Here is a 20,496-nt window from a genome sequence, read left to right as displayed (position 1 = left end):
AATTAACCTCAAGTTTATGGAGCCAGAGAGGATTTAGGCTTAGAAGTCTCGTATCAGTCTATGTGACGAGTACCATGTATTTTCAGAATTTGGTAGTAAGCCTAGATTTCCCGTATCAGTTCCACTGGAGGAAATATTATTTTTCCCTCTTTATGCCTTAAATGAAAGGAATTATTTATTGATAAAAAACAAACAATTATTTGTAACTGTGGCTTCTATGAGAATGTGATGGTTGTAGGCCTAATATCTTCGTAGGCCTATGAAGGTTATCATTAGGTAGATCGGAGCTTTTCACAACCACACTTATCTCTGCCATCATGTTGAGCCCTTTACAGTATTACATAGTCGTTAGACCGTTATTATTTTTTTTAGCTATTCAAGTAAGAGGATTACTTATATATATATATATATATATATATATATATATATATATATTATATATATATATATATACATATATATAGTACATATACATATATATATATATATATATACATATATATATATATATATATATATATATATATATATATACATATATACATATATAATATATATATGTATATATATATATATATATATATATATATATATATACACATATACATTTACATATATCCCATTATAACCATGTGAACAGTACATTTTAACGTTATTAATGAAAACATTTTTTTTAATTTTCCCTAAAAAAACACGTAACTATGTACGTTTCCATATTCTTTCAGCCAATAATTAAATTTTCCTTCATTCACCTTTCCCTTAAACCTTACTGGGCCTACTACACCCTACCTTTCTCCTTTCGTTTTTTCATTGAAAAGAAAATCCAGTAGTGGCCTCTCTATCCTAATGGACCTGGATAGAAAACCTCTCTCTCTCTCTCGGGAGAGAGAATCCCTCCGCCATTCAGGCGTTTTCTGTCAGAATTACTATTTTTTTGTTTGTTTACAGAGCGACCAACCATCTTTAAAGGCTCAGCGTGATGAGATTGAAGGCTAATGGAGTTTATGTAAAGGAGATTTCCGGGCCCCAGGTGGAAGGAGCGTGGGGGTGGGAGGGGGGGAAGGGTTATAAGAGAACGCAAGATGACGATGGTGCGTCTCCCCATGAGGACGTTTTCGGGCATCTTTTGGCGTCTGCCGCAAACTTCGAACCAAACAACTATTTTCCAATAGAGTATTGGAGGTAAAATTGGAGTTGCATAGCCTATGTACATGCATGCGGAAATACAATTGGAATGTACTACCATTATTTGCCTTTATTCGTACATGGTTTGAGCAACGGATAGCTGAAATCGAACTACTTTCTAGAGAAAATATAGACGGGCATTTGTTAAGGCTGTTTAAATCTTAAAATATATAGGCAGATAACACGATCAAATAAAACAAAAGGGAAAAAAAAGACATACGGGATTTACTAGAAGTTGGAAACAAAATTTTAATGAATATTTTGTGCAACAAGACAGGTATGTTGGTTTTCTCCCAATTGTTACGAATAAAGCAAGGTTACGCCTTGCCTTATCTACTTCGCAAAACCATACAGTAAGACTAACAGTTGGCTCTCATATACACGCACTGTCACAGAGTAATATATACTAATATACAATGTCAGTACTTATCGTCACAAAAACATGCTCTCTGGTCTCGTATTTCACCAAGAAAGACCACCCCCCCCCCTCTCTCTCTCTCTCTCTCTCTCTCTCTCTTCTCTCTCTCTCTCGGGGTTCATATACTTCTCTGAATCCTTTAAACCTTTTCAGTGTTTTTCCTTTATCCTTCTTTTAGCCATTGCCGTACCTCGCAGGAATATGAAATCGGGGATTAAGCTTTAGAATGAGGTAACACATTTGTGCGGATATTCGGGGCCTCAGATTGGAGGGAGAAGTTATGATCCATAATAGAGAGAGAGAGAGAGAGAGAGAGAGAGAGAGAGAGAGAGAGAGAGCAATTTCCTGACAGAGTGCAAGAGTGTAAGCTTTCTTAAACACGAGAGCGTTCGCTTGTTATAGAGAGAGGGAGCGAGAGAGAGAGACGACTTAAGAGATAAGAGAGCATAGGATAGTTTTCATAACAACTGGGAGACGATATAATTGAGGTTAAAGATAGGTAGTGAGAACCTCAACCTTCATCTCGGGAGAAGTCCATCAGAAGTCATTTAGCTGAAATGCGCCCATATCTAGCCAAAAATGATGCTTACCAATCACCCTGACATCTCTGTGACATCATCCCAAGGCTCTTACGATCATCTAAAACCCATGTGACACAATGGGTCATTTTGCAAGATACTGGCTTTGCTACATCAGTCAGGATTCATTTGCAGCGTAATCAAAATAAAAAAAGAAGTACGAGACGTAGGTTATGTTTGGTGGAATGTGCTGATTTTTGTCGTCTTCAGTTTGGTCTCAGACAAATGCTGAATTTTCCTGGCCGAAATGCCCCACATATAATTGCTTTCACCCTGAAATAACTAACACATCAGCCTAGTTCTAGTTACACCTTGTTTGCAATAACTATCGCATAGGCCTATGTCTGGTTACACCCAGTTCACAAGAACTATCGCATAGGCGTAGATGTAATTAAATCTTACATTAACTAACTCTTAAACCCCTGTACACTTAGGCTTAAGTCTAAATAACCCCTATTCACATTCCCAGGAAGTAATGAATAGGCAGAGGTCTAATTAAACCCTACATTCAGCAACTATATAGCTTAAACCCTATTCACATACGCCTAGGCCTAATTATACTTTATTCACAATGTCAGTATATAGTATAAAGAATAGGCTAAACACTGACGTTCGCGAACGTGAGTTCTAACAGTCTGTCGATAATGGCGTTGATCATGAATCAATAGAGCAGCAACTGCCAACACTTAAAATAATAAGGAAATACCAGCAGTAGAAACGAACGCCATATCATAAATGATCACCGGCTCGTAACACTACCAAATAATTCCCGCCCTGAAATTAGCCCATTAAAATTCTATATTGGGACAAAAGATCTGCTAACGAATTTTTTCAAGTATTTCACTGTCTTCGGATTCCATTGACATATTGACATTCTGAATTGTATGAAATCATCAAGATCATACAAACTGACCAACTTTGGCCTAGGACACCATGACTCTTTACATTGGTCTCCCTCCTACAGTGAAATTGTCGTCATTTAATCGTGAAATTCCGTTAAATTATCAAGTATGTCACTGTCTTCGGATTCCATTGACAATCTGAATTGTATGAAATCATCGAGGTCATACAACCTAACCGGCCTACTAGGCCTAGGACACGTGACTGGACGGTGGTCTCCCCTCCCACAATGAATTTGTCGTCATTTAATCATGAAATTCCGTCAAAACATTTGTAAAATGTCAGAACACACCTACTTTCAATTGCCGGGTGGCGAAATCCCAAAGGACTCCTTCTTCGGGGGCATCTCTGAACAATTTGATTGACATTCACGAGGAGCCGTTTTTACGCAACCGTCCCGGACACTGGTCATCGTAAAACTGCTAAAAAAACAATGGTGCGGTGGAATTTGTTCACTCACTGAATATGGGTAATGAAATGTGACTATTTAACGTTAAATGGTCACCTAGAATGATGAAGTATTATGTTTTGTTTATAGGTCATTGCCTGCAGTCATTTTTTAAATATATATAAAGTTCCTTTACACGCGAGATATTCGCATTTCATATCCGTTTTGAGTCTAGCTAAAAATTTTTGTTTGTTGTCACGTAGTCTGTGAAAAGTTTTCAAGGGAGTTGGGGTTCATAATACGGAAATAAATTCCATTTGAAGTTTTACCCCGCCTTTACGGTAGGCCAAGATTCACTTTACAGAGAGAGAGAGAGAGAGAGAGAGAGAGAGAGAGAGAGAGAGAGAGAGAGAGAGAGTGTGTCAACGGTAACCTATGAAGAGAGAACAGCAGATGGTTGAGTGTAAAAAGTTAGGCATATTAGTGATGAAAATAGTTCAATTTCAACGGAGATTTTTCTTTATTTTTCGATAGGGTCCATCAAATGTAATAAGAAAAATACTAGCCGGTTAAGAATACTAAACTAGAAAGCACTTATAAAAAATATTGATAACTATCATCGAGAACAATCGAACTTACACGTTGATGTTTGAGTATGGTAGTACCATATTTTCATTGCTCAGATTTCATAATATAAAATAATATATATGTGTATATTCGGCAAGGAATCTCACGCCAGATTGATGCTAAAATATTAGTATTAAGTCATCACGCTATATTAGACTAGCCAACACCAACACATTACCAGGTCTAGGTTTAAGTCTTTGTTCTGAGCAGGGCTGACACGACAAATTCCTTTTTCTTCATCAAGTTTTCCTTTTTTTTTAAATAATCTCTTAGCTTTATCTTTAGCTACACGAATTTTGCAAACTTTCAGTTTTATTGTTGGACTTAGATATCAAAGATACCGAGAAGAAATACTGAGGTAAAAAAGACCAAAACTGATATATCTGCAGAGAAAGTTCGAACCACGCATATTAGTACAAGGGACCCGTCTTGGAGGATTCAATCGCTCTGATGTCGGGAAGGTACGTTGAAAGATTCAGCCCCAAATTGGGAAAATATGATGGCATCGCTTCCGGGAATTGGTAATTTCTGGGGCCTTTTGATGCCATGATCTCGTGAACTCTTGTAGTATATATGCTGTGCTTATAGTGGAGATTTTTTTTTTTAATCAAAAGAGGTTCTTTTTCTATTTAACGAGGGCAGGGGGAGGGGAGATTGGCGAGGGCTGGTTAAACTTTCGCGTTGTAGAAAAAGGGGTTCGTATTTTCTTATGAGAGAGAGAGAGAGAGAGCGTTAACTCGTTAAGTTTTAAAAACGAAGTAAATCCTGGATCGTTTTACAGATTCAGCTCAATTGCACTATTTTATCGTGTGTAAAGAACCCCCACGTTCAACATTAACTTTCTGATATTGAAATTGTCGTATTGTACATTTAGGAAAAAACATTGTTTTAACGTTAAAACTACTTGCATTAACCGTTATCGCAACAACGTTCTTCAAGCGTAGGCCCATGGTATGGTAGGGCCCTTGAAGTAGGCCTAATGGTTCTAATTAGGGTCATACCCACCCTGTAATTGTCGGGCTTATGTTTCATTCTCTCCGTATACGTAGTTTCTCCCTTTCTCCCCCTTCTGGGTCCCTTCTCTCTCTCTCTCTCAACCAAACTCTTCCTGATTCTACTCTACTTGGCAATATTCGGAGTCCCGTTCTGAATCTCTCTCCATCTTTCCGGTTTTCGCTCGAAGCCGGCAGGACCTAGCCCCCTCCCCCCAACCTCCACTTCCCCCTCAACATCACCCTCCTACCCGTCACCTCTCCCCACCTCCCTTTCACGTTTTCTACCTCCCTCAATGACCCAAACACCCACCTCAACCCTTTTTATTGCAAATCTCCCCATCTCGTACACGTGACTTGTTGAGCAGTTGCTATTAGTAGCAATAATGGTCATTTCGAAGATTTTTTCGGTTTAGGAATTTTTTTTATATATATTTCAGACGTTAGCATTTCAGTCTTAGAACCTTGCAGATTTTCTGATTTAAGGGTCTGTGGGCCTAATCTCGTATGTGTATCGGCCCTGGAAATATCTTTAGATCTTTAGAAATATAGATAAATTCGGATAGAAAAGGAACTTCTTCACGTATTCGTTTCAGTTATTTGATTTAGTATTGCAACATTATTGAAATTTTCGCTCTGGTTACCTAAGAGTGTAATTTTCATTGACAAACTACCGGAATCTGCCTTTCTGATAAAGCTGATGAATTTACCGAAGGTTTTAGCTGCTATTTCATCTGCTTTAAGACTCTTCTAGGAACCAAAATGTGCCTAAAATAACTTCTGAGGGTGAATTAAATACATAAGCCTACTGCAGGGGTGGCGGTCAGCTCCTGAGGATTCGGGTAATAAGCCTTGAAATACATACTCATATATACATACATATATATAAAATGTATATGTGTGTGTGTATATATATATATATATTATATATATATATATATATATATATATATTGAATCTACTGTTCACTTTTTATACCAGATACATATGCATTTGCAAAATAATCCCATGCCTTATTATTATTATTGGCTCTCCAAATGACGCTGTTGTCGCGTACCCAAGAGACGAAGGCGTTAATAGGTTGAATCATGTTTACTCACTTGGAATAAGAGACAGAAAAAAAATGAAAACAATTATCCCGGTTCGTATCTGCAGGACTGCGATCTGTTCATTGGGAGCCTTTGATGTCCTGGCTCTTCATTATTATTGTGGATTTAAGTGACCCTCTCTCTCTCTCTCTCTCATGACTGAACGGTATGATGCCAGGGTTTATTGACCCTAACGCGAATGAGAGGGAGAAAGAGAGAGGGAGATGATAACCTAGGATGAAGGTGTCATTTGGGCGTGAGAAAGGGTTCGCAGATAGTTGCTATATATTATTATCTGGTGATGATTAGTTTTCTGTAAAAGAAAACTACTGCGCCGGCTTAGTCTGTCCGTCCGCACTTTTTCTTTCGGGCCTCAGATCTATTAAAGACCACTGAGGCTAGAGGGCTGCAAATTGGTATGTTGAACATCCACCCTCCAATCACCAAACATACCAAATTGCAGCCCTCTAGCCCCAGTAGTTTTTATTTTATTCAAGGTTAAAGTTAGCCATGATCTGGCGCGCAACAGCACAGGCCTCCACCACCACCGGCTGAGTTTCACGCAGCATTATACGCTGTACAAAAAACTCGATTGCGCCGAAAAAACTTCGGAGCAATGTTTACTTGTTTTATATAAGCCTGCGATAGGCTTGGAAAGGTTCTTGGGCAAGGGTCGGATTTCTTTAGTGTAGAGGAATTTTTGCGGTTGGTTTTAACTTCATTGGTGACGTTTATGGATAGACACACATGTATATGTATGCGTATATTTCTATTATTTTCGTTATTTTTCAAAATCAGGTGGCGCTAGCATTTTGCCACAGTATGCTGTCTACCTAACTATCGGGTATACGTTCATTATTTTTAGGTAACAGAGATGTAATAGGCCTTGACACAATATGCCTTAATTGTTCTGTCTTCTTTAGGACTCGAATCAGGGGCGAGAGTATACACACACACACACACACACACACACACACATATATATATATATATATATATATATATATATATATATATATAATATATATATATATATATATATATATATATAGTGTGGGGAGGTGCGCGCGCAAGGAAGAGTGTAGTGTAAGCAACGGAAAGAAGCTTTTTATTAGTTTCAACTATAGTCTCATTCCTTCTGAGACCTTACCTTACAGACCTTACATCTTGTTCGGGTTGCCCCAGGTCCCTCAGTGTGAGCACCTCTAATGTCTACCAGAGAGTTGCTAGTACATCTTCCGGTATATTTGCATCTTCCAATCTTGGATGGTCTGGGATGCAGTTTAGATATTTGTCGAGCTTATTCTTAAACACATCTACGCTCACTCCTGATATATTCCTCAGATGAGCTGGCAACGCATTGAATAGACGCTGCATTATCGATGCTGGGTGCGTAGTGGATTAATGTCCTGTGTGCTTTCCTTATTTTTCCTGGTATAGTTTTGGGCACTATTAATCTACCTCTGCTTGCTCTTTCTGATATTTTTAGTTCCATGATATTTTCTGCTATTCCTTCTATCTGTTTCCATGCCTGAATTATCATGTAGCGTTCTCTTCTCCTTTCTTAGACTATATAATTTTAAGAATTGTAGTCTTTCCCAGTAGTCTAGGTCCTTAACTTCTTCTATTCTAGCTGTAAAGGACCCTTTGTACACTCTCTATTTGTGCAATATCCTTTTGATAGTGTGGGTACCATATCATATTGCAATATTCAAGTGGACTACGAACATATGTTTATAAAGAAACATAATCATGTGTTCAGCTTTTCTTGTTTTGAAGTGCCGTAACAACATTCCCATTTTTGCTTGTTTACATTTTGCCAACAGAGTTGCTATTTGATCATTGCATAACATGTTCCTATTCATCATCACACCAAGGTCTTTAACTGCTTCCTTATTTGTGATGGTCTCATTATTAGGTCCCTTATATGCATATAGCTTTCTTTCTCTGTCTCCATAATTTATTGATTCAAATTTATCAGAGTTAAATACCATCCTATTTACCTCTGCCCAATCATATACTTTGTTAAGGTCTCTTTGTAGACGTTCCTATCTTCATCACAAGTAATTTCTCTACTTATTCTTGTGTCATCTGCGAAACTACTCACTACCGAATCCTTCACATTATTGTCTATGTCTTCAATCATTAATAACAAACAGTATTGCAGCTAACACCGTACCTTGCGGCACACCGGATATTACCTTGACTTCATCCGATTTCTCGTCGTTTGCAATAACTATCTGTTTTTCTGTTGTGTAAAAATTCTTTTAACCATCTTCCTACTTTATCCACGATATTGTGTTTTCTAATTTTTCTTCGCTAATATATTATGGTCTACTTTATCAAAAGCTTTTGCAAAGTCTAAATAAACCACATCTGTTTCATTTCCGCTTTTCATATTTTTGAATATGTTCTCACGGTGGACTAACAGTTGGTTTGTGTACTTTTTCCGGGTACTAAACCATGTGTCCTTTATTAAACAAATTATTTTTTTATTAAATGTTTCATAATATTTTTCTTCATTACCCTTTCATACACTTTCATAATATGTGATGTTAGACTCACAGGCCTATAATTACTTGCCTCTAGTCTTGATCCACTTTTGAAAGTAGGGGTAATATATGCTAATTTGTGCTCCTCATAAATCTTGCCTGTATCTACACTTTGTCTTAATAATATTGCAAGTGGCTTTGCGATAGAATGAACTACTTTCTTTAACAAAATAGCAGGAATTCCATCAGGCCCTGCAGCAGCTCCATTTTAATTTCATTATAGCCTGCACAATATCAGCTTCATTAACTATCTATGTCAGCTAAATATTCACTATTTTCATCCCTTACTTCTATATCATTATCTTCATTATCTATTCTAGGGGTGATTCTCTCGTATATCGTTCTGCCAGTATGTTGCAAATTTCCTTTTTTTCATTCGTTAATCTCCCTTCAATTCTCAGAGGGCCTATTTCTATTCTTCTTTTATTCATCTTCTTCGCATATGAGTATAATAGCTTTGGGGTTTTGCTTGATATTTAATAGGGTTTTCTTCCAAGTCCCGTTTTTCATTTTCTTTTGATTGTATAATCTTTTGTTCTGCATTTTCTATCTTACTTTTTAGTTCTATAACTTTCCATGCATTTTTTTCTTTTGCACGACCTTTTTTCCACTTGATTTTCTGGAACAAGATCCTTCTGTCTCTTATTGGTATGCATGAATGATGTTTACTTTTCTTCTTCGGTATATATTTTTCCACTATTTTCTCCAATATTTTATATAATATCTCCGTATTTACCCTTAATGTCATTCAACTTACGAAAAATGTTATCCTCCAATTCTTTGTTTAATTCTTCATTAATTTCTGACCATTTTATATTTTTACTGTAGAAGTTGTATTTTCCATATCCTTCCCACTTTTTCATTTCTTGCTTATCTCTATTTTCACTTGCTTTGGAATGAACTGTTAATTCTATGACATTATGGTCTGAAATATTCGCATTATAAAACTATTATTTCTTTAACATAATTCATCTCGTTCACAAATACTAGGTCTAAAGTATTTTCCTTTCTTGTTGGCAGGTGATTTATTTGTTGAATGTTGTATTCTAGTAGCATATCTAATAGCTTTTCAAATTGCCTCTTATCTTCTGCACTACTATTACTCTCTTTTTTTATATGTATAAGTACAACCAACCACAATCTCCTATTCGTTCTTTCCATTCTACGAAAGGAAAGTTGAAGTCACCAGATAGGAGAATAGTCCAGTCCTTGTGATTTCTACATATATCATCCAATTTTCTAATTATTAAGTCAAACTCTTTAGTATTAGGAGGTCTATATATTACTATGTTCATCAATTTTTCAGATTCAAATTCTACCGCTATTAGTTCACATTCTGAGTTACTATATTTCTCATATATTTTTCCTTGTTTTTTGTCTTTCCCATATATTGCGGTTCCTCCTTGATTCCTATTTTTTCTATCTGATCTATAAGTTTGGAACCCTTTTTTTTATTTGATCATCCTTCCCAGTCTCTTGGGAATACCAGGTTTCACTTATATTCATTATATCTATTTTCTTTTCATTTTGGGTTAGTTCTTCTAAGTACTCTATTTTTCTTTTTGAGTTACTCGTAACTAAACCCTGCGCATTCATCACTATGATGGTTTTGCGTGTTTTCTCCTTCATTTAATACTGGTAGTAATAAGATTTTCCCATGTCTCTTTCCTGTTTCTGGTATGTTGTTCTTTTTTCATTTCCAGAAATTAAATTCTGACATAAAAAAATCCAACTTTTCCATAATATTTGATCTTCCTTCATCATAATTATTCATTTTGTGTCTGAATCTGCAATTTTCTCCTGTTTCTGCAATATCCTCTTGCATAATAAATACAGTTATATCTCTTGAGTAGAATTTCGGAGCTGATGCTTTGAAATTTTTTGCTGACTACCTCTGCATATCTCATTGGTGGTTTATTGCTTTTCTCTTTTACCTGATATTCTTGATTTCTCTCTTTTATTTGTTTCTTTCTTATTTTGGATTTTATTACTTGGTTGGTTGTTTATTGATTATGATTCATGGCTACAGGGTGCATATATTTTGCATTTTTGTCGAACTTACATCCTTTTCCTTCTTTTAGGTTTTTACATATTTTTGGATTGCAGATCTCTGCAATCATCCCCATATCCATCTAAGTATGCACATTTACCATATATTTCATAGTTTTGACATATCTTAGGATGTTTGTAGTAACATCTTTCTCCAAATCTGCAATTCCCTCTTTTCAAAAGGTTGCAGATTTTGTCTTTCTTGTCTATATTTTCCTCTTTCCCGTCATTGTATAGATCTGGGTAGAGGAGAGAGAGAGAGAGAGAGAGAGAATTGGATAACAAAGGTCGATGACATAGTCTTAACCAGAACGGGCTTGACAGCTTTGGTGATTATCATAAAGGCCAGTTCAAGACAATTTGCGAAAACCAGAATGATTACTATTTTTAGTAGTCGGAATGACCAGATACACGTAAAACCACTTTAGGAATCGAGTGTAATATTCTCTTAGTGTGACTTTCTTTTGTATTGCTATTGCTCTCATAAGAATGAATGAAATTAATAGCACAACTTTGTAACGTTTCTCAAAGTAGTTGTGTGTGTGTACATTTCCGTGCTCCTTTATAATACATTATATATATATATATATTATATATATATATATATATATATATATATTATATATATATATATATATTATTATTATAACAAAATAGGGATAAAGCTGCCAGTCATTCCTTCACCTAAACGCGAGTTCAATTTGGTTTTGATGTGTATGATTTATTTTTAGATGTTTATTTTTGTAAATTTGTGTACATAAATGACATATATAGTATATGTATTTATTTGTAAAATGTACTTGATATGATTTTTAAATAAAAAAATAAAACAAGCACCCTACATCCTTTGATGGTCACGTATCCGACCACTGAGCAGACTAATATTAGACAAACATCCTTGGTTATATATTGCAATTTAATTTCTTATATAAATTGTTTGTCCAATACTGCGAATGGAATCGGATTTTATTTATATTTTATATATTTTAAACGATTGAGTAATGAGTTACATGGAAGATCATTATCGGCTTTGAAATAAGTAACACTTGTGATTACAACATTCGGAAAATGTCGCGTACACCGTGTAAACTTTGTCGCTATATTTGGTAAGTTTCCTCTGCCTTATTCCCGCGCTTCAGGGAAGAGCACCTGTTGAAACACTTGTTGGTCTGATCGCCTAGCACTTGTAACCATGTTTGTCCCTTCTCTCTCTCTCTCTTGCTTTCTCTCATGCGCAATTTTTTCCATCAAAATACCGCAACAAACCACACCTAAACGAATTGTTCAGTATTGATAATTATAATAGAGAGAGAGAGAGAAAGAGAGAGAGAGTCTGGCTTTCTGCTCTGCATTGTCTCGATCCGCGTTAGCCCTGATCTAATCTCTGACGGTTTGTTTCCGGATTTCGAATCTTGTTGCCAGTTGGGCTTTTATAGTTTGTTGTTCAGAGAGAGAGAGAGAGAGAGAGAGAGAGAGAGAGAGAGAGAGGTGAAGGCTCAGTTTATCAAGTATTGGGGGAGGGAGATTCAACTCTTGATTCATTTTCATTTATTTTGTGGGATTGTTCCGAATAAATGTTTGCAAATAATAATAATGATAAAGAGAAAATTAGGCAAACTGGTAATTTAAGGCATTCATTTATTGGTGTTACTATCCACCGTTGCCGGTATGAATGCATAGACCGCGTACCACCTAGTAGAGTCTAGAGACATGGGACTAACGTGCCAACTTTCCTCCATCCCCTTCCTTCTCACCCCCGCTCCTTCCCTCTCCTCCTCCTCCTCCCCCTTCCCTCGCCCCCTCCCGTCGTTGCAAAGTAAGGCAAGAGGCGAGTCAGAGTGGGAGGGTCTGGTTGGGTAGGAGTAACGACCCTTAGGAAACCGGTTTTTAAGGTCACGTGTTTGCTTCATCTCTCTCTCTCTCTCTCTCTCTCTCTCTCTCTCTCTCTCTCTCTCTCTCTCTGGTGACCACGCCTGATGGAATGGAATGGAACAGTTTAGGCCAAAGGCTAAGCGCTGGAACCCATGGGGTCATTCGGTGCTGAAAGGAAAACTGAGTAAAAGGTTTGAAAGGTGTAACAGGAGGAAAACCTCAAAGCAGTTGCACTATGCAACAATTGATAGGAGAGGGTGGACAGCAAGATGAAAGAGGTAATATGAATAGAAGTTCAGTAAAATAAGGGCCGAAGGGACACTGCAAAGAACTTTTAGTAATGCCTACAGTGCACCCCGTGGGGTTAACGGCATTACTCTCCTGCGGGGTGACCACACCTGATTTAGGTGTTACCAACGTCTATCATTTTCCATTCGGATAACATTTTTATATCGAAATTTCATCGTGCGAGTTTTTTGGGGGGATGGAAGGTGGCCCGAGGGGTGGGGAGGGGGGGGGGGGGCGAGTGGACCGCTCTAGTGGGATAGCTGCTTTGGCCGTCAGCGAGATTGAAGGATTACTAGAAATTAATTTTCCCTCCGAAGGAGATAAAAAAGAAAGAGACAGGCGGTGCACGGACCTGGTTTGAAATTGCTTATAGAAAATAGCTGGCAGATATGTGTTTAATAATATAGTACATCGCGTTGGAAAACATGCTTGTCTTGAGAGAGAGAGAGAAAGAGAGATTGCGTGTGGAAGAGAAAGAGTGAGACAGAGGGGTGAGAAAGAAAGAGAGAGGAGAAGAATATACCACTAATCAATAACAGCTCGAATCCATGACCATAGTATTGATTGAGAGGAGCCTCTGAGTATTCTTGAGCCATGGACAAAAGAAACGCGAGATGGACGAATTACTTCTCTCACTGATTTCCGTGAAAATAGTCATTCTTTCATCTTCTGTGTTCTATTTTCCCCATTTTTTATATATATTCCACAGCTATCATTATTTCCTTGCTTTCTTTTTTCTTGTATTCACGTAAGAGTGGTCTCGTGAACTCACTATGGAGGGAACAGTTAGAAGTGGTCTTTGAAGATATGTATTCGAAAGTGAAAGAGGGCTGTGCTATAAGTATATTTAGACAAAGGCTGTCTTCCCGAGAGAGAGAGAGAGATATCAGATGTTATAATACATTCTTTTGTATTATCACAACAAGGTTAATTTGGCCGAGAAATCTTCTCCGGTTCCATCATTGACACTGTCGTGAGCCAGCGAGAAAACGCTTCGCTGTTGCTATGCTATAGCCAGGGTTGGGTCGTGGCTATAGCCTAACCTTGGTCTAGAGCGTGCGATTAACCACGGTACACTTATGTGCTTTTATCTCTACTTCTTCTGTGGGCATGTTTTGGTGATGAGTATTCGGGTAGAGTGGCGATAGAGTAAACTCCATGAATTGCGATAATGGACAGGATAAATAAAGCTCCAAATACCGTCAATTCTCTCCTTTTGCCTCTCAACAGAACAACGAGTCCTATCTTTTTACATTTTATTGCAGAATACGTGGTAACAGGGGCTGGATGGGAATGTTGGGAAATGTGTCGTATTATTTACGGGGAAGAAAGTACTCGGAAATTCATGAATGCTTATGATAAGGTTCAATATATTCGTGGACTTGTTGATGGCGTTAACTCCCATTCCTTGTGGAGAAGTTTAGGGTGGGGTGAAGGGGGGGGGGAGGAGTAGGATATCCTAAATTCATCAATACTGATTATGGTCACAACAATGAGCTGCTTCAGACAAGATCTTCACCGACGAACCGCGTTCAAACTGTGAATAATTCAAGCCCTTAGTAAGGGCTTACAAAGGTGACGGTAGGGGGAGCAGCAAGAGAGAGAGAGAGAGAGAGAGAGAAGTTCTTAGACCCAGAGAAAATGACGACCGATGAGGGTGATAAGGAAGTATTATAACGAGATGAGGAGTTGTATTGTAACGAAAAGTGAGTTCTATGAAGAAAAGACATAGAAGAAAATGATCAGAACATTTTAGAGGAACTTGACACGTACTATGGTGAAGCTAGAAAAACAGATGGAAGACCTTTGGTTTTGCAGTTTGAGAGAGAGAGAGAGAGAGAGAGAGAGAGAGAGCGAGCTTAGATCCAGTGAAATGAAGCATGACTGGCGAAAAAGGCAGGAGAGAGGAGACACGAAATGTCATTATTGATCGAATAGGCAGCGGAGGCATTGTAATTTGCCATGTAACAGGGCGGTATTTGGGAATACTGAGTATTTTCTTAAAATTTTAAGGAATTTGGGAGAGAGAGAGAACTCGTGCACTTCACTGAATATCAAGTCTTGCTAATTAATCCTCAGTGGATTTTTTTTTATGACTAGGCTGATTATCTGGACAACCATTACTCTGAGATAGAGTGAACGATCGTTCATTTTATCAAGCTCGTTGTCTTCAAGAGATAAGTACGTTTTCTCCCGAGAGAGAGAGAGAGAGAGAGAGAGAGAGAGAGAGAGAGAGAGAGAGAGGTCTCTTCCTTTTGTCTGAAGAAAAACCTTCGAGAAGGCGAGAATGAATCAAGAAGTTGTCTAAAGTTTGTCAGCTCCTTCGCGGGTGGAAATCGACGAGGGAAATAAGGATCGAGTAATCTCCCTCCCCTCCTCTCTCCCCCACTCTCACCTTCCCCTTCCCCCTCCCCTACCATCAATCATCATCTTTTTTTTTTTCCTTTCCCTTTTTTTCCTTTCAAAGTTCCTTGCTGTTTTTTTTTTTCCTTCCCGAAAAGCCGTTTTTTTTATAGACTTCGTGTCCCATCATGGCTTGTCTATTTTGTTAGGTGTAAGGACAGGGTTTGAAAACTGATGCAGTCTAACCATGGATTGTTCTGCTGTTGTTATGGGAAACAATAAACAGGCATGCTGGGAATATATATTTATATATATATATAATAATGATATATATTTTTTATAATAATATATTTATGTGTGTGTGTGTGTGTAATTTAGTTTATGAAAAGTCATTATTCATGACAGTTAAGTTCATATGTATATGAATAGATAATTAGACACGAATATCTTCTTGTGCTGCACGTACATTATATATATATATATATATATATATAGAGAGAGAGAGAGAGAGAGAGAGAGAGAGACAAGCAATATTGTCCAAAGTGATTGTCTCTGCTTCCCCCATGTGTTTGTGTGCCTCTGTTTTACCTTCCCCCTATTTTACTAGCGTACCCTTAGATCTCTGCCTCATTTATCTTCACTGATTCCTTTTTCTCTCTCTTCTGTTCCCCCTTTCCCTCTCGTTTTTGAAAATGCCCTTATCTCTTTTCTCCTTCTTTTATGTTTGTTTTCCTTTATATAATTCACGCCCTTGAGGCATATTGCATAAGCGTGAAGCGTTATTTGTGACATTGTGTTTTCGTTTAAAATGGGCAAAAATGATGGCATGTGGCAAAGATGTTGCTGTTGTTATTAATATTATTAGAGCTGTTGTCTTTACAAATAGGTTATTCTCCTTCAGGGGGTGTCTTCGGAGAACTGCCTCAGTCTGCTATTGATAGCTAAATGAGTTTTTATTATTCAAACGTAAAAAAAAGTTTATTTCATTTTATTATTATTATTTATTTTATTATTATTAATTATGCTGTTGAATCTAAACATTTCCATTATTATGACATTAAATATATATATATATATATATATATATATATATATATATATATATAGTATATATATATATCTAATAAAAAGGAGCCCATAAAACACCAAAATGTAGAGAGAAAAGTACTATATTTTCAGAGACTGCTGTCTCTCTCTTCAGGTATATACCTGAAGAGAGAGACAGCAGTCTCTGAAATATAGTACTTTTCTCTCTACATTTTGGTGTTTTTTATGGGCTCCTTTTATTAGATGGAATTCTGTTGTTACAGAACACTTTTACCAGTCATATATATATATATATATATATATATATATATATATATGTGTGTGTGTGTGTGTGTGTGTGTGTGTTTGTGTGTGTGTGTGATAAAAGGAGGCCATAAAAACACCGAAATATATTTTGGTGTTTTTATGGGCTCCTTTTATTAGATGGATTTCTCTTGTAACAAAATTTTTACCAGTCATATATATATATATAATATATATATATATATATATAATAATATATATATAATATATATATAAATACATATTACATATCCTAAATTCCAGTAGCAACACTCCTCTGGCCCGATGAAGCCAGAGGTTTTATCTTCGAAATAAATAAAAATATAAAAAAAATACGACGAGGAATCTCAAACTCACCGACCCACGAGAGGATAAAAGTCAGATTTAAAAGTCAGATTTTGGTCGAGGCCCGGGGCCCTGGAGCCATGTTTCGAGGGCCTACCCTACACTGCCCCGACATGTCAGTGCCAATCCTGTACAGGATGTCCTTGGATACCAATGCTTGCACACTTAGAAAATACACATGTGTTTATAGTGTGTATATATTATATTTATACAATCAAGGTGCAGGCAGGTGAAGACGAAGAGAGGAAAATCACGGGTTGATAAATAATACATATATATGTATCATATATATATTATATATATATATATATATATATATATATAGTTAGTTAGTTATGTATACTGCTTATAGACCGTTACAAAGGGTTTATCTCGATACATTGCATAGGCCAGACAGTGGTATACAAATGAATACTTAACAAAGCGTGAACCACACTAGAGCACGGTACTTACTCACACACACACACACACATGCATATATATATATATATATATATATATATATATATATATTATTATTATATATAATTTGACTACGATAGAGGGCAATCAGTAAAAAGGACGTAATTATTATTGAGAAAAAAAAGGGATAAAAGCCTTCCAAGTCATACATCTCTCCCCCACCAATGAGATAACATTAAATTTGAAGAGAGGACATGGTGACGATTTACGTTAAAAGGAAAGGGAAAAGTGGTAAGCCAAGATGTTGACAGGAAGTGGTAATGAGAGAGAGAGAGAGAGAGAGAGAGAGAGAGAGAGAGAGTTGCTATAATAGTGAGATAAATGAGGGAGAATTGGGGATGCGGCAGGGGTGGGGGGGGGGGGAACTCGAAGGAAACGAACAATAGCAATAGCCGTAGGTGTCATGGTGTGTTGTGGCGGGGGGGGGGGGGGGGGGGAGGGGGAGGGGGTAGGCGGATGGATGGGATTGATTCACTGTGGGGGTGGTATTGGATTGGCTTTGTGGTGGGGGGAAAGGGAAGGGGGACTCGGCGAGACTTACGTTGGTTGTTGGAGGGGGGGGGGGTGTGTTACTTAAAGTGTGGGAGGTGACTCAGAAAGACAAAGGAACAGCGCAGGGCGGTGTTGACGCCCTTAAAAACTCAGAAACCAACCGTCTGCGTGTGGTAGTACGTGTTTGTGGAATCTTAGAGAGAGAGATAGAAAAAAAAAAAAACACTAGCCGGTGTCCCCGACTCATGATGATTACCTTGAGGTTATCAGATAAACCTTTACTGTTTCAAAGTCTCCTGATGTAGTACTAATTTGAAATAAATCAGATAGACACATCCCTCGGGCAGTGACAAGTATCAGATATATCGCAAACTGATGTATCCTCTTTTACTGTATCTTACTTTATCAATGCATTATTTCTATATTTTTCTCTCTTGTGTCATATTCCAAGAGGGCAGAAATAAAATGCAGTGTTCATACTTAAAATCTGTTAAAATTGTCATCAAAATCGGTTGGCTTGGGCAAAGGCAAAGTTGCCAGTGAACGCTTTTTAGAACATCACATCGAGGACCTTGAATTTCATGGTATAGTAACACGAGGGTACGTTGCCCCTTCTGATATGAAGATTAGCAGAGTTTATACTGTCACTGACGTTTGCTTGCCTGAAAATTTGTAGTACCATAGACTTAATAGAAACGTAAAAGATGAAATGTGGCTTTTTCGCATCGAGAGGTCGACGAGAATACAAATTTGTAGAGCCAACTTCGAAGTTGTAATTATTGTTTGACATGTAAATTCGAAATTGTAATTATTGTTTGACAGGCAAATAATTCCCACCCCCAACAAGATTAAATTGGCAATATACCAGCACTATCACTTACTATTATGAACAGCAGCCCGATTACAAAACAACGACTTAGATGACAAAAAGCAACAGTAAATTACCACTTTTCCTCCTTTTTTTTTTAAGTCTTAAGTGAAACAGACACCACATGTTTAAGATCCAACTTGGTTGGCAGCTTGACCTGTCTTCCTGACTTCAGTTGCCAAGAACGACATTATATCAAATTAAGGAAGAGGAATGACTGTCTTCTACTTCTCATCCTTCTCTCTCTTCTTAATTGAGGAGAAGGATGGGGAGGAGGAAGACTAAACCAAAGTAGCATCTCTCCTTTCACAGCAAAGAGAGATTGTTGTGTGACAGTCTAGTGACTCTAGTCTCACTCTCTCTCAGACACACATACAATGGTGTACGTGAGAACTAAACGTCTATTTGTTATATATATATATATATATATATATATATATATATATATATATATATATATATTGTGTGTGTGTGTTTTGTCTATATATAGTATATACGTATAGAGAGAGAGAGAGAGACGCCATACACCCAATGACCGGAGGTAGTGACCTCCCTCCCTCCCCCCAACAGTCAAGGAATGTCAGTAGAAAGAAAAAATAATAAACTAAGAAGAAATAAGAAATGCGCAATTCCCCCTAAGACGTCTTGCTTACCCAGGTGTCACCAGGGACACGTCGTCACTCAACCTTCGCGTCTCCCTCACCTCAGCCATTTCCCCTCCTGTAGAAGGCGCAGTTGGGGACTCTCGTACGGAAAATACCAGTTTAATTTTTATTAATTATTGTTCTCGGACGCGCCACCATTGATCGCGTTGGATTCTTCTTAGGGGCGAATGTATCCAGTTTGTTGGAGAGAAATAACACCAATCGCCGTAATAGTACCTAAGGACAAAAAAGGATCATCACAGTGCCACTGTATTTATTGTAGGGTATTTATATGCTGTTTAGGGTCAGTGAAAAGAAACCTTACACAAAAGAGGAAACAGATGCCTTTGTTAAGAGCAAATTTTTTTATGATAGGTAGCTATTAAAAAACAATTACAAAGAAAGAATAGAAAAGATTTTCACAAAAGAGTACATTAATTACTGTTTTTTTGAGTAGCCAGTTATTAATTTTGTAGGAATACTACAATTATTACCTAGTGCTTAAAAAAAGTTTTAAAGCCTAGTTATTAATATAAAAAAATCCATGGTAATTTGTGAATATTGTTATATATTTTTTTTAATATATTGTAATACTTATGTAATATTTTTCTAATAACAGAAAAAAAATTGCGAGAGAGAGAGAGAGAGAGAGAGAGAGAGAGAGTGCTTAATATGATAAGACTTAACAGACCAACTATAATATGAACATTTGAAAGAGTAAAAACACACATGAAAAATAAAATAGAAAAGAAACAAGAGATTTGAAACAAACGTACAAAAGTTAATTTAAAAAAACAAACAATACTCAATACAATAAAAAAAAGTAAGGGAAAAAAAGGGCAGATATGAAAAGAATGCAAAACGAATAAGAAAATAGAATGGTAGGCGACAAAAATACCAGGGGCAAGAGACCAAGACGGAACTTCTGTGCCCTAGGCACTGGGGGACCACTTAGAACACTTTGTATCTAGGAAGTGGTACTAAGTGTTGGAAGCCTGCCACTCTCGTCAGACTCTGGGAACGGAAAGGTTTTTTTTTTTTTTTTTTTTTTTTTTTGTTTTTTTTTTTTTTTTTTT

The 20,496-nt window shown here is 37.1% G+C and overlaps 1 protein-coding gene and 1 long non-coding RNA gene across 4 annotated transcripts in view; one reads left to right on the top strand and one right to left on the bottom strand.

The window, feature by feature from the left end:
* Nucleotides 1-3,624, bottom strand: part of LOC135209186 (uncharacterized) — a 490,707-nt gene extending 487,083 nt beyond the window's left edge. For 2 of the 3 annotated variants that reach the window (XR_010313310.1, XR_010313311.1), the window contains exon 1: nt 3,378-3,624. This is a non-coding gene — a long non-coding RNA (uncharacterized LOC135209186). Of the gene's footprint in view, nt 1-3,373 lie in introns of all 3 variants that reach the window. The other variant, XR_010313312.1, reaches the window with a different exon arrangement.
* The window catches only part of LOC135209185 (uncharacterized protein ZK1073.1-like), a 126,240-nt gene that overhangs the window by 16,187 nt on the left and 89,557 nt on the right, over nt 1-20,496 (top strand). The window lies entirely within an intron of this gene.

Source organism: Macrobrachium nipponense, chromosome 37 (assembly GCF_015104395.2).
Source record: "Macrobrachium nipponense isolate FS-2020 chromosome 37, ASM1510439v2, whole genome shotgun sequence".
In the NCBI taxonomy this organism is placed as follows: Eukaryota; Metazoa; Arthropoda; class Malacostraca; order Decapoda; family Palaemonidae; genus Macrobrachium; species Macrobrachium nipponense.
This window is presented reverse-complemented; position numbering and strand designations above follow the sequence as displayed.